Source organism: Hypanus sabinus, chromosome 17 (assembly GCF_030144855.1).
Source record: "Hypanus sabinus isolate sHypSab1 chromosome 17, sHypSab1.hap1, whole genome shotgun sequence".
Lineage (NCBI taxonomy): Eukaryota > Metazoa > Chordata > Chondrichthyes > Myliobatiformes > Dasyatidae > Hypanus > Hypanus sabinus.
In genome coordinates this window covers 2,572,932-2,586,792 of record NC_082722.1, presented here as the reverse complement: position 1 = coordinate 2,586,792, position 13,861 = coordinate 2,572,932, and positions in this window count along the sequence as shown.

Below are 13,861 nucleotides of genomic sequence, written 5' to 3'. Positions count from 1 at the left end.
TCTATTTTTATCATGTTGCAGAACCACAATATCCTGATTACAACATAAACTTTTGCTTATTTTCATATCTCCAACAAACTGGGGAAACTTTACATATTGTTTCCCACTTTCAATTAAATAAAGTAAATGATAAACACTTGCAGGCAGCAAATCAATTCCCCTGGCCCACTGGTTGCATCCTTCCAGCCCGAAAAGCAGCCATTTATTCCAACTCATTGCTTTTAGTGTGTCAGCCAGCTTTCAGTCCTTCTGAGGTAGATCTCACTGAACTTCGTAGATTTGCAGTCTCTCTCCATTTAGAAAATAATCTGTTTTTTGATTCAAACTTCGTGTACATCTGTGTGAGGGCATGTAAATTAATTTTGTCTGTGCATCTCAGTCTTCGTGACTATTATATATTAATTACCTCACTCACACTTGCCCACATTAAACTCTATTTTCAGTGGTTGTGTTCAATCACAAACTCCCAGGCAAATGAAACAGGTGCAGTGGGGAAGAGCTGGCAGGGCTGGTGCTTTCCACAGGGAGAGTGGCAGAGTGTACGTCACAGACAACAGTCGGTAGTGGGGACTGGGCAAAGTTTGATACAGTGGTCTCTATACAGAATGGCTGCCAGGCTGCCAGAGTTCTCGGTGCCACCCACAGGTGTAGTATGTATCAGGACAGGGTTGAGAGCTATCAGGGTGTGAGGTTGAAGGGGCAGATGAGTCCCGGCCTCCACTCTGGGGTCCAGTGAAATGAAGAGAAGCAGTGGTGGGGTGGGGGGGATGAAGCATGGTAGGGTACTGCTGAAGAAATGTAACTTGATAGCCCTGTTGAACACATGTGCTATCACTTTACTGGTGATCGGAAGTAGACTTTTTGCTAACTAAGCGACACAGTGAAGCAATGGGTAAACAGTTCCAGTGCCAGGGACCCAGATTCAGTCCTGATCTGTGTGGAATCTGCATCTCCTCTCTGAAATGTTGTCCAAGTCGCATGCCATCTTGGACAATGACTCCCATCCACTCCATAATGTACTGGTTAGGCACAGGAGTACATTCAGCCAGAGACTCGTTCCACCGAGATGCAACACTGAGCGTCATAGGAAGTCATTCCTGCCTGTGGCCATCAAACTTTACAACTCCTCCCTCGGAGTGTCAGACACCCTGAGACAATAGGCTGGTCCTGGACTTATTTCCACTTGGAATAATTTACTTATTATTATTTAATTATTTATCATTTAATATTGCTATGTTTCTACACTATTCTTGGTTGGTGTGACTGTAACAAAACCCAATTTCCCTGGGGATCAATAAAGTATGTCTGTCTGTCTGTCTGTGTAGGCTTCTGACTGGGCGCTCTGCTTCCCTCCGACCCAGATAGGTGGGTAACTTGACCACTGTGAAGTTTACGAGTAGTACAGGCTGGGGGAGCTGATGAAATGTGGAGAAGACAGACAGTAATATTCATGCTGCATTGGTAGAGATGGTGTTGGTGGTCAGCCTGGACTCAGAGGAGGCTCCGTCTGTGCTGCATCTACCTCATTGATCATGATCACGGTGTCACTGCGGTCCTCCACTACATCCTGCTCTTCCCCGATGTGGGAGATGAGCCGGTGCATTTGGGCCCACAGTTACCGACAACCAAGTTTTGGAAATTCAGCAGAGGTACCCAATGTACGTGGAGCTGTGTAGATTTTATCTGATGGTCTGTATTTTCACTTTCTCAGTCAGGGCTGATGTGACTGTACCAGACACACTGAGCACCCTGTCTTAGTTGAGGTGGGCTCTGAGTGTCCCTCACAGTATAACTGACTGCCTCTCTGTCCTTCACATTCATAAGACCATAAAATATAGGAGCAGAAGTAGGCCATTCGGCCCATTTACTCTGCTCCGCCATTCAGTCATGGGCTGATCCATTTCTTCCATGTCCCTGCTTTCACCCCATACCCTTTGATGCCCTGGTTAATCAAGAACCTATCTACCTCTGTCTTAAGTACTCCCAAGGATTTGGACTCCACAGCCGCTCGTAGCAACAAATTCCACAGATTTACCACCCTCTGACTAAAGTAATTTCTCCACACCTCAGTTCTAAATGGACATCCTTCAATCCTGAAGTCATGCTCTCATGTCCTAGAACCATGGGAAATAACTTAGCCATATCTAATCTGTTCGGGTCTCTTAACATTCAGAATGTCTCTATGAGATCCCCCCTCATTCTCCTGAACGCCAGGGAATTCAGCCCAAGAGCTGCCAGACATTCCTCATACGGTAACCCTTTCATTCCTGGAATCATTCTCGTGAATCTTCTCTGTGGAAGGACCTGTTCCAATAATGTATGACTCTAAGTCTCCCGGTGTGGATTCTCTCAGGATGTGAGTGACCTTCACAGTGCAATAACTCTGAGGGGGATGCGGGGGTCAGCACCAACCATTGTGCATGACCTCTGGTCACCTTGCTAAAGCCTGGTTAACCATAGTTATGTTCACCTGGATGTATAATGACAACTGCTCTGTAAGAAAATGCAGAGAGCTGTGTGTACTGCTCAGAACATCACGGGAGCCAAGCCTCTGTCACTGCCTCAGTAAAACAGTCAATATGATCACAGACCCCACCCATCCTGGATATTATCCTTGCCTCGTCCACCATTCAGGAGATATCAGAGCTTGAAAGCACATGCCACCACTCCAGGACAGTTTCTCCCCGCTGCTAAAAGACTATTAAATAGTTCCCTATATTACAGAGACTTGGATGGCTCAGGGACAGGAATAGTTACTTTGAGTGCCGGGCTTTAGATGTTTCAGAAAGGACAGGGAGGGAGGCAAAAGAGGTGGGGGTGTGGCACTGTTGATCAGAGATAGTGTCACGGCTGCAGAAAAGGTGGAGGAATTATCTAGGGAGTCTCTGTGGGTGGAGGTTAGGAACAGGAAGGGGTCAATAACTTTACTGGGTGTTTTTTTATAGGCCACCCACTGGTAACAGGGACATCGAGGAGCAGATAGGGAAACAGATCCTGAAATGGTGTAATAATAACAGAGTTGTCATGATGGGAGATTTTATTTCCTCAAATATCGATTGGCATCTCCCCAGAGCAAGGGGTTTAGATGGGGTGGAGTTTGTTAGGTGTGTTCAGGAAGGTTTCTTGACACAATATGTCAAGGAGAGAGGCTGTACTTGATTTGCTATTGGGAAATGAACCTGGTCAGGTGTCAGATCTCTCAGTGGGAGAGCATGTTGGAGATAGTGATCATAATTCTATTTCCTTTACAATAGCATTGGAGAGAGAGAGGAACAGACAAGGTAGAAAAGCATTTAATTGGAGTAAGGGGAATTATAAGGCTATCAGGCAGGAAATTAGAAGCTTAAATTGGAAACATGTTCTTAGGGAAAAGTACAGAAGAAATGTGGCAAATGTTCAGGGGATATTTGCGTGGAGTTCTGCATAGGTAAGTTCCAATGAGACAGGAAAGTTATGGAAGAGTAAAGGAACCGTGGTGTACAAAGGCTGTAATAAATCTAGTCAAGAAGAAAAGAAAAGCTTACGATAGGTTCAGAGAGCTAGGTAATGTTAGAGATCTAGAAGATTATAAGGCTAACAGGAAGGAGCTTAAAAAGGAAATTAGGAGAGCCAGAAGGGGCCGTGAGAAGGCCTTGGCGGGCAGGATTAAGGAAAACTCCAAGGCATTCTGCAGGTATGTGAAGAGCAAGAGAATAAGATGTGAAAGAATAGGACCTGTCAAGTGTGACAGTGGAAAAGTGTTTATGGAACTGGGGGAAATAGCACAGATACTTAATGAATACTTTACTTCAGTATTCACTATGGCAAAGGATCTTGGTGATCGTAGTGATGAATTGCAGCAGACTGAAAAGCTTGAGCATATAGATATTAAGAAAGAGGATGTGCTGGAGCTTTTGGAAAGCATCAAGTTGGATAAGTCGCTGGGACCAGATGAGATGTACCCCAGGCTACTGTGGGAGGCGAGGGAGGAGATTGCTGAGTCTCTAGCATTGATCTTTGCATCATCAATGGGGATGGGAGAGGTTCTGGAGGACTGGAGGGTTGCGGATGTTGTTCCTTTATTCGGGAAAGGGAGTAGAGATAGCCCAGGAAATTATAGACCAGTGAGTCTTACCTCAGTGGTTGGTAAGTTGATGGAGAAAATCCTGAGAAGCAGGATTTATGGACATTTGGAGAGGTATAATGTGATTAGGAATAGTCAGCATGGCTTTGTCAAGGGCAGGTCGTGCCTTACGAGCCTGATTGAATTTTTTGAGGATGTGACTAAACACATTGATGAAGGAAGAGCAGTAGATGTAGTGTATATGTTTTTCAGCAAGGCATTAGATAAAGTACCCCATGCAAGGCTTATTGAGAAAGTAAGGAGGCATGGGATCCAAGAGGACATTGTTTTGTGGATCCAGAACTGGCTTGCCCACAGAAGGCGAAGAGTGGTTGCAGACGGGTCATATTCTGCATGGAGGTTGGTGACCTGTGTGTGCCTCAGGAATTTGTTCTGGGACCCTTACTCTTCGTGATTTTTATGAATGACCTAGATGAGGAAGTGGAGGAATGGGTTAGTAAGTTTGCTGATGTCAAAAAGGTTGCAGGTGTTGTGGATAGTGTAGAGGGCTGTCAGAGGTTACAGCGGGACATTGATAGGATGCAAAAATGGGCTGAGAAGTGGCAGATGGAGTTCGCCCCAGATAAGTGTGAAATGGCTTATTTTGGCAGGTCAAATATGATGGCAGAATATAGTATTAATGGTAAGATTCACGGCAGTGCGGAGGATCAGAGGGAACTTGGGGTCCGAGTCCATAGGACGCTCAAAGCAGCTGTGTAGGTTGACTCTGTAGTTAAGAAGGCGTACGGTGTATTGGCCTTCATCAATCGTGGAATTGAATTTAGGAGCCAAGAGGTAATGTTACAGCTATATAGGACCCAGGTCAGACCCCACTTGGGAGCACTTTGCTCAGTACTGGTCGCCTTACTACAGGAAGGATGTGGAAGCCATAGAAAGGGTGCAGAGGAGATTTACAAGGATGTTGTCTGGATTGGGGAGCATGCCGTATGAGAATATGTTGAGTGAACTCGGCCTTTTCTCCTTGGAGCGAAGGAGGTTGACAGATGACCTGATAGAGGAGTACAAGATGATGAGAAGCAATGATCGTGTGGATAGTCAGAGGCTTTTTCCCAGGGCTGGAATGGTTGCCACAAGAGGACACAGGTTTAAATGCTGGGGAATAGGTACAGAGGAGATGTCAAGGGTAAGTTTTTTATGCAGAGACTGGTGAGTGCGTGGAATGGGCTGCCAGCAACAGTGGTGGAGGTGGATACGATAGGGTTTATTAAGAGGCTTTTAGATAGGTACATAAAGCTTAGAAAAATAGAGGGCTATAGGTAAGCCTATTATTTTCCAAGGTAGGGACATGTTCGGCACAACATTGTGGGCCGAAGGGCTTGTATTGTGCTGTAGGTTTCTATGTTACTATTACTATGATATTTGTGCATTGACTTCACAATCTGCACTTCCTTTGCACTTATTGTCTCCCTGAACAGCACTTTTTTCTGTAGCTGTTACTCAACATTCGGCATTGTTATTGTTCTACCCTGTTCTTCCTCGATGTACTATGTAATGTTTTGAAGTTGATAGTAGTGGATGGCAATCTGTTGTTGTTGAACAAAGGGCTGGGGCCTCTGCCTGGGCTGTAGATGGCTTTGATAGCACTGGATGCCAATACATTGTTGAACAATAGAGATCAGCCTGATTGCATTAACTATCATGAAGTCAACTGCAAAGGAAGTCACCACAGGGTCCTGTCACTGCTATTCTCTCTACAGAGGTTGATAAAATCACGGTGGGTATTGGTGGGATACATAGGCACAGCCTTACCTCCAGGGTCAGGGAGTACAAAAACAAACTTTACACTGTGTCGTGGTACATGTGACAGTAATAAAGCAGCACTCGCCCAAGTGCCTTTCGATGTGGTCATTGACCCTTTATCCATCATCTCCTCCGGCAACAGGTTCGATAGAACCACGATAACCACTCCTCCACCCTCTGTGTGGAAACCATCACCCTCATATCTGCTTCTCATTTCTTCCTCCTGTCCTTAAATGTAGTCAGCCTCCTAAGTTCCTGTTAGAATATATCTCTTTCGCATTTCTTCCTCCTGTCCTTAAATGTCATCAGCCTCCCAAGTTCCAGTGAAAATATAGCCAGCCCATCCAATCTATCCTTTTAACTACAGCCCTCCGCTCCAGGCAATACCCTGGCAAATCTCATTTGCACTCTCTGAGTTGCTGCCACCTATTTCCTGTAGTGTGGCGAACAGAACTATACACAAAAGCTCTAACAGCAGGCTACAAGTGTTTTGTACAATTGCAACATAATTTCCAAACTCTTATACTAAGTGTGTCAGCCTAAGAAGGCAAGCACAGAAATGCCATCCTCACTACCTACAACACTATCATTAATAGACCATGGACTTGTACAAGGGTCACTCTGAAAGACCTTACCCAAATTTCACTGGTGGTTTAGGAGCCTTGCTCTTCTAATGTCATTGGCACATTCGGGGGACATGTCAACATCGAATTCAAGATGAGGAGAGATTAGACGGACAGTGAGTGGGACTTCAACCTATGGTATTTTGTGTGTCAGGAGTCAATCGCTCGAGTTAGCCTGTCTGAATTTCAAAGCTTAAGCCCCTGGATTTAACATTTAGTTCCCTCTCCTATCACAAGCATGTCAACCATGAGGTGATTTTCTAGTTTCCCACAGCAGGGTTCTATTTCCATGTTAACCCTTTCAGCCTGATTCAGAAGGGAATTGAGCTCCTCAGTCAGGCTCCAGCTAATTTTAGCTAATTCCATGTCTGCATTAAAGTCCATCTGCAATTTCAGCCCATTTTTCCAGCTGGTTCCAATCCCAGTGCAACCTTTGATGGTCTTCCTTGCTGTGCAGTATACTCTCAGTTATGGACAACTCACGTTGACAGTCACTGAATCTATGACCAATTTCTGTAACTAGCTACACAGATATCCGACCACATGGATCTTCCAGGGATTCTGCACTATTCAACTGATGACAGACATCTGCCCTCTACTTCGTGCTGACCATGCCAAGGGTGACATTGCCTTGGAAACACAGAACACAATTCCATATCACAGAATATGGAAATAGAGCCTGTACCCTCCATTAATCTCCCATCTACGCTGATCCTGCTTTATTCCTCCCACATTCACAGACTCGGGGCAATTTACAGCAGACAATTAGCCTTGCAACCCCCACACTTTTTTGGACTTGGAATAAGACTGAAGCACCCAGGGGAAAGCCAGTTAGCCACCGGAGAATGTGTAAACTCCACACGGTCGGCAGCTGAGGTCAGGACTGAACCCGGGTTTCCAGAGTTGGTCAACAGCAGCTCTGGTCACTGTGTCAATCCCTGCATTTTGGTGATGTTGTTTCTTAAAGCTTCTTAAACCTTGTAAGACCTACAATGAAGAGGAGAGGCTGTAATAGACCTCTACCTTTTTTTCTCTGGAGCTTACAATGCTGAGGGTGTGAACTTACAGAGGTGTATAAAATGTGGTTAAGTAGTCTGTATCCCAGGAAAGGGGAGCCTAAAACTAGAGGCCATAGAGTTAAGGTGAGAGGCATAGATTTAAAGGGGTCATGACAGGCAACTTCTTCACACATAGGGTACTGGGTATGTGGAACAAATTACAAGAGGTAGTGGAAGAGATGGGTACAGTTGTAACATTGAAAACACATTTAGATTGGAACACAGACAGAAGAGGTTTAGAAGGACATGGGTTCAATGCAGTAACATGGAAGCAATTTGCTCAGCATGGACAAGATGAGACAATGTGCCTGTTTATAGTACCATAGTGTCATAGAACATTACAGCACAGAGGCATTCCTGTCAGCCCATCCAGTGCATGCCGAACAACATCTCTACCTAGTTTCAAGGAGCTGCACCTGGACCATAGCTCCCCAAACCCTTCCTTATTTATCTCGCTATCCAAATTTCTCTTAAATGTTCAAATCAAGAGTGCATCAACCACTTCCACTGGCAACTCGTTTCACCCTCTGAATGAAGAAGCTCTCCCTCATGCCCCCCTTAAACATTTCACCCTTCACCCTTAACCTCTGATCTCCAGCTCTAGTCTCACCCAACCTCAGTGGAAAAAGCCTGCTTGCTTTTACCCTATTTACACCCCTCATAATTCTGTATACCTCAATCAATTCTGCCCTTATTCATCCACAGTCCAGGGAATAAAGTTCTAGCCAATTCAACCTTTCCCCACAACTCAGGTCCTCAAGTCCTGGCAACATTCTCTGCATCCTTGCAATCTTACTGATATCTTTCTTGGATGTAGGTGACCAGAACTCCAAATTAGACTTCACCAATGTCGAGGACGATTTCAATATAACATCCCAACTCTGTACTCATTACTTTGATTCCTGAAGTCTTTACGACCCAATCTGTCTGTGATGCCACTTTCAAGGAATCATGGATCATCCCTCTGTTCTATCACACTCCGCGGTGCCCTATTGCTTACTGTGTGAGTACTACCATGGCTTGCCCTCCCAAAATGCGACACCTCAAACTTGGCTGCATTAAATTCTGCCTGTCTAAGACCTGCAGTATTCATCCGAGCTCCATTATGTAGGATCTGATAAAAATAGGGTACCACACTACGAGTAACCGGATCAAATTTATTTATTGCCTCCAGAGACTCATGTTCGTCTAAAACTTCGAAATTAGGTATATATTTCCTAACATAACTTCAAATTTGTAAATATCTTAAAAAACCTAGATGCAGGGATATTGTAAACTGCTTGTAACTGTGCAAATGAGGCAAAGTTTCCATTTATATATGGGTCACCTACACTGCAGATGCCACAGATTAGAGTTTCCAGGACTCTAATTAATAATATTGATAGTTTCTCAGGTTTCTCTATTAATTGGGATAAGAGTGAACTAATGGCAGTCACTTATAATGGAGCTCGAGTGAATACTGCAGGTCTTAAACAGGCATGGGTGGATGAATTGGGAATAGAACTGACAGAGGGATGAGTGTTTAAAGAGTATACATGATTGTTCGGTCAATGTCAGCCACATACAGTTTAAAACAATACATAGACTCCATTATTCCAAAGAAAAGTTGCACAGCTTCTACCCTGATGTTTCACCAGTTTGTAATAGATGTAAATCTGTGAACAGTAACTGGTCACATTCATTCTGGTCACGTCGTAAGCTTTATGCACACTGGAAAAGTATTTTTCACTGTTTCTCTGAAGCTTATGGGAAGCGGTGGGAACCAGACCCGCTCACAGCCGTCCTTAGAGCAACAAGCTCCCTACCTTCAAATGGCTGTATTGTTTGGAATGGTGATTGCTAAGAAGTTAATCCTGCAAATGTGCCTGTGTACGATCTGTGGCTGAGAGAACTGACAAATACTTTACATTTGGAGAGACTGAGACTATGTAATGAGCACAGAGGGGACATCTTTGAAAGGATATGGGGCCCTGTTCTTACGGGGTGTGGCTGAGGTTTTTTGGTGCAGAGCACCTCTGCTGTGTGTTTACTTTTGCCTTGATATTATTCTCCCTTTTGCTGCTCAATATTTAATTTGATTTTGTTATGTTCATGGTTTTTGCGGATGAGTTTGTTTGTAGAAAAAAAAGAATAAAAATATATATTAAAAAATTTCTACCTGTCATTTTTCCAGATTGTGCAGATCCTGCTGCAAGCTTTTCTAGCCTTCCTCACTGTCCACTATGCCCCCAATCTTGGTGTTGTCCACAAATTTGGTGATCCAGTTAATCACATTATCAGCCAGATCGTTGATATAGGTGACAAATAACAGAGGACACAGCAACAATTCCTGCGGTACTCCACTACTCACAGGTCTCAAGTCAGTGAAGCAACTATCTACTGCCATTCTCCGGCTCCTCCAGCAGAGTCAAGTCTAACCTATTTTGCCTCCTCATCTTGAATGTTAAGTGACTGAACCTTTTTGACCAACTATCTATGCAGGACCTTGTCAAGGTCTTACTAGCATCTATGTAGACAACATCCACAGCCTTTTCTTCATCAATTTTCCTGGTGGCTGCCTTACAGAACTCTATTAGACCAGTTAGACACAAGCTATCTTGTACAAAGCCACGCTATTCAGTCCGTGTCTATCCATATACTTATATATCCAGTCCATTTCAATACAATACTGTGCAAAAGTCTTAAGCACATGTTAAAAAATCTCTAAAGTGAAGGTGATTTCAAAAATAATGAAATGAAAAGTTTCTAAGTATAAAAATATTTATAAAGAGCAGTAAACAGAAAAATGCTAAATCAAATCAATGGGTGACCATCCTTTGCCTTTAAAACTGCATTAGTTCTTTTAGGTACACTGTTGTGCAGTGTTGTAAGAACAACAGCTGGTAGGTTGTTCCAAGCATCTTGGAGAACTTGCCGCAGTCACCTGCAGACTTTGGCTGTCTCACTCGTTCCTGTCTCTCAAGGTAATCCCAGCTGGCCTTGATGATGCTGAGGTCAGAGCACTGTGGAAGCCATAGCATTTGAAACCAGATTAAAAATCTAGGGTGCCCAAGACTTTTGCAAAGTACTGTACTTTCCAATAACTCACCCGCTACTGATGTCAGGCTCGTTGGCCTAACATTTCTCAGTGGACTCTTACACCCTTTCTTAAACAGGGCAGCATTATCTATCATCCTGTCCTCTAGCACATCACCCATGGCTAAGAACGTTTTAAATACCTGTTTCAATACAGACTGGGAGTAGAAGGATGTCCTTTGAGAACTGTGATAAGGAGGATTTCTTTAGTCAGAGACTGGCGGGAGAACAGGTTTGCTGGAAAAACACTAGTGCATGGAAAAATAAATCAGCCATGATGGAATGGCAGAGCAGACCTGATGGGGCGGATGGCCCAATGCTCCCGTGTCTTGTGCCCTATTGGCCCAAGTATAGGGCCCTTGCAATTTCTCCACTAGACTCTCACAAGGGTCATGCGGTCATCTTGTCAGGCTCTGGGGATTTATTCATCCTAACTTTCCTCAAGATAGCAGATACCTTCTCGTCTATAATCTCTACTGGGTCTGTGAAGTTGATTCTGTTTTGCCTCACTTCTCTAGACTGAGTCTGTCCCCTGAGTAAGTACAGATGCAAAGATCTCCGCCATCTCCATCGTGGATAGATGACCACTCTGATCTTCAAACAGTCCAATTTTATCCCTTGCTATACTTTTGCTATCGTGACCCCATGCCTATGAGTCTTCTGGCTCCTATTTCTCCTCCCTAGTGGGTATAATCATAAGAGGGCATGTCCTGGGTGGTGAGGGTCATTATTGATGGACGACACCTTTTTGAGGCATAGTCTATTGAAGTGGGGAGACTAGTGCCCATGATGGAGCTGGCTGAGTTTACAAATCTCTGAAGCTTTTTGCAATCTTGCGCAGTGACCACTCCATACCAGACGGGGATGCAACCAGTTGGAATGTTCTCCATGGTGCACCCATACAAGTTTGCTAGAGCCTTTGAGACACTCCAAATCTCCCTGAACTCCTAATGCTCACCCTTTGCACCGCTGACTCCTCAATGAAGACTGGTGTGCGTTCCCTCAACTTATCCTTCCTGACGTCCACAATCAATTTCTTGTTTTTACCCATGTTGAGTGCAAAGTTATAGTGATACCACTCAACCAGCTGATTAATCTCAGTCCTGTACAACTCCTCATCACCAGATGAGATCCTGCTGACAGTACTTGTGTCATATGCATATTCATAGATAGTGTTTGCACTGTGCCTAAACATTTACTCATTTTATAACTTTGCCCTTTTTCCATTATTAGAATAAATCTCATGAAATTTCCATTGATATGAAATTGCTGTCTACTCTTTCCACTAGTACCGCCTCATTCCCCAATGTAAATCTAGGACTGCCCAGAGTCTGGGCTTGTTACATATTGCCTTGGGTATATCTGAGGAATCTTCTACCTGTCCCATTACACCGCTTCTATCCCTGTTAGTATTAGGCGCAGAGAATAGCATCACTGTTAATGCCATCCATGGGAGGAGGTACAGAGGACATTGTCTGGGATGGAGCATTTCACTTATGAGCAGAGACAGGAAAAGTGTATCTTTCCTCTGGTGTGGAGGAGGTTAAGAGGGAACATGACTGAAGTATATAAAATCATGTGAGGTATGGGAAAATCGGACTGCTAGAAACCTTCCTCATATCATTGCAGATAAAACTAGAGGACACAGATTCAGGGTAAGGGGAGAGAGATTCAGAGAGGAACTGAGGGGGACCTTATCCACACAGAGTGCGATGAATACCTGGAACAAATTGCTATAGAGAGTGGTGGAAGCAGAGTGACTGACAGCATTAAAAAATTGTCTGAATGAGTCTCCAGGTATATCAGAATCAGAATCAGGTTTAATATCAATGGCATATGTTGTGAAATTTGTTGTTAAAGAAATTATATATTACAATAAGAAATACACTGGATATAAAATCACATTAAATAAATGGTGCAAAAACAGAGCAAATAAAAAGTGAGGTAGTGTTCATGGGTTCAATGTCCATTCAGAGATCTGATGTCAGAGTGGAAGAAGCTGTCCTGAAATGTTGAGCATGTGTCTTCAGGCCCAAGTGTGTCCTCCTTGATGGTAGAAGTGAGAAGAGGGCATGTCCTGGATGACGGGGGTTCTTAATGATGGATGCTGCTTTTTTGAGTGGAGAGGGAAGAGTGGACAAGTGAGTCACATAGGGAGTGATCCCTGTGGAAAGCAGAAATTGGGGGTAGCAAAGGGTGTGCTTGATGGTGGGTTCCTGTTGGAGATGGTACAAGTTATGGAGAATTATGTGCTCAATACCTAGGCTAATGGGATAGTAGGTGAGGACGAGGAATCTATCCCCAGTATCGTGGCAGGAGTGTGGGGTGAGGGTAGGCATGCTTGAAATGGAAGAGATGCAGGTGAGGTCAGCATTAACGGTGGAGGAAAGAAAGCCCCTTTCTTTGAAGAAGGAGAATATCTCTAGTTCTGGAATGAAAAGCCTCACCCTGAGAGCAGATGCGGTGGAGATGGAGGAACTGAGAGAAGGGGATGGCAGCTTGTTCACGTGACGGGTTGGGAAGAGGTAGAGTCCGAGTATCTGTGAGAATTAGTGGATTTATAAAAGATATCGGTGGGATAAACTGTCTTCAGAGATAGAGGCAGACAGATTGAGAAAGGGGAGGGAGGCATCAGAAACAGAACAAGTAAATTCGAGGGCGAGGTGTAAGTTTGAGGTAAACTTGATGAGCTCAGCATGGTGCAGGGAGCAGCAGAATGTGGTTGTTGATGTAGCGAAGCAGCTACGCCATAACTTCTGCCATCTCCAATGAGATCTCACCACCTCCCACCCACTTTCTGCTTCCCGTAGGGATTGCTTCCTCCAGGAGTCCCTTGTACGTTCATCCCTCCCCACTGATCTCCCTCCTGGTACTTACTTTCCCCTACACCTCCTCCCTCACCACCATTCAGGGCCCCAAACAGTCTTTCCAGGTGAGGCAACACTTCACCTGTGAGCCTGTTGGGGTCATCAGTGCTCCCGGCGTGGCCTCCTGTATATCGGTGAGACCCGGCGTAGACTGGGAAAATGCTTCACTCCATCCAGCAGAACTAGTAGGATCGTCCGGTAGCCCGCCATTTCAATTCTGCTTTCCCATTCCCGTTCTGACATGTCAGTCCACGGCCTCCTCCGCTGTTGTGATGAGGCCACGCTCAGGCTGGAGGAGCAACTCCTCATATTCCAATAAAAACACAAAATGCTGGCAGAACTCAGCAGGCCAGACAGCAGCTATGGGAGGAGATA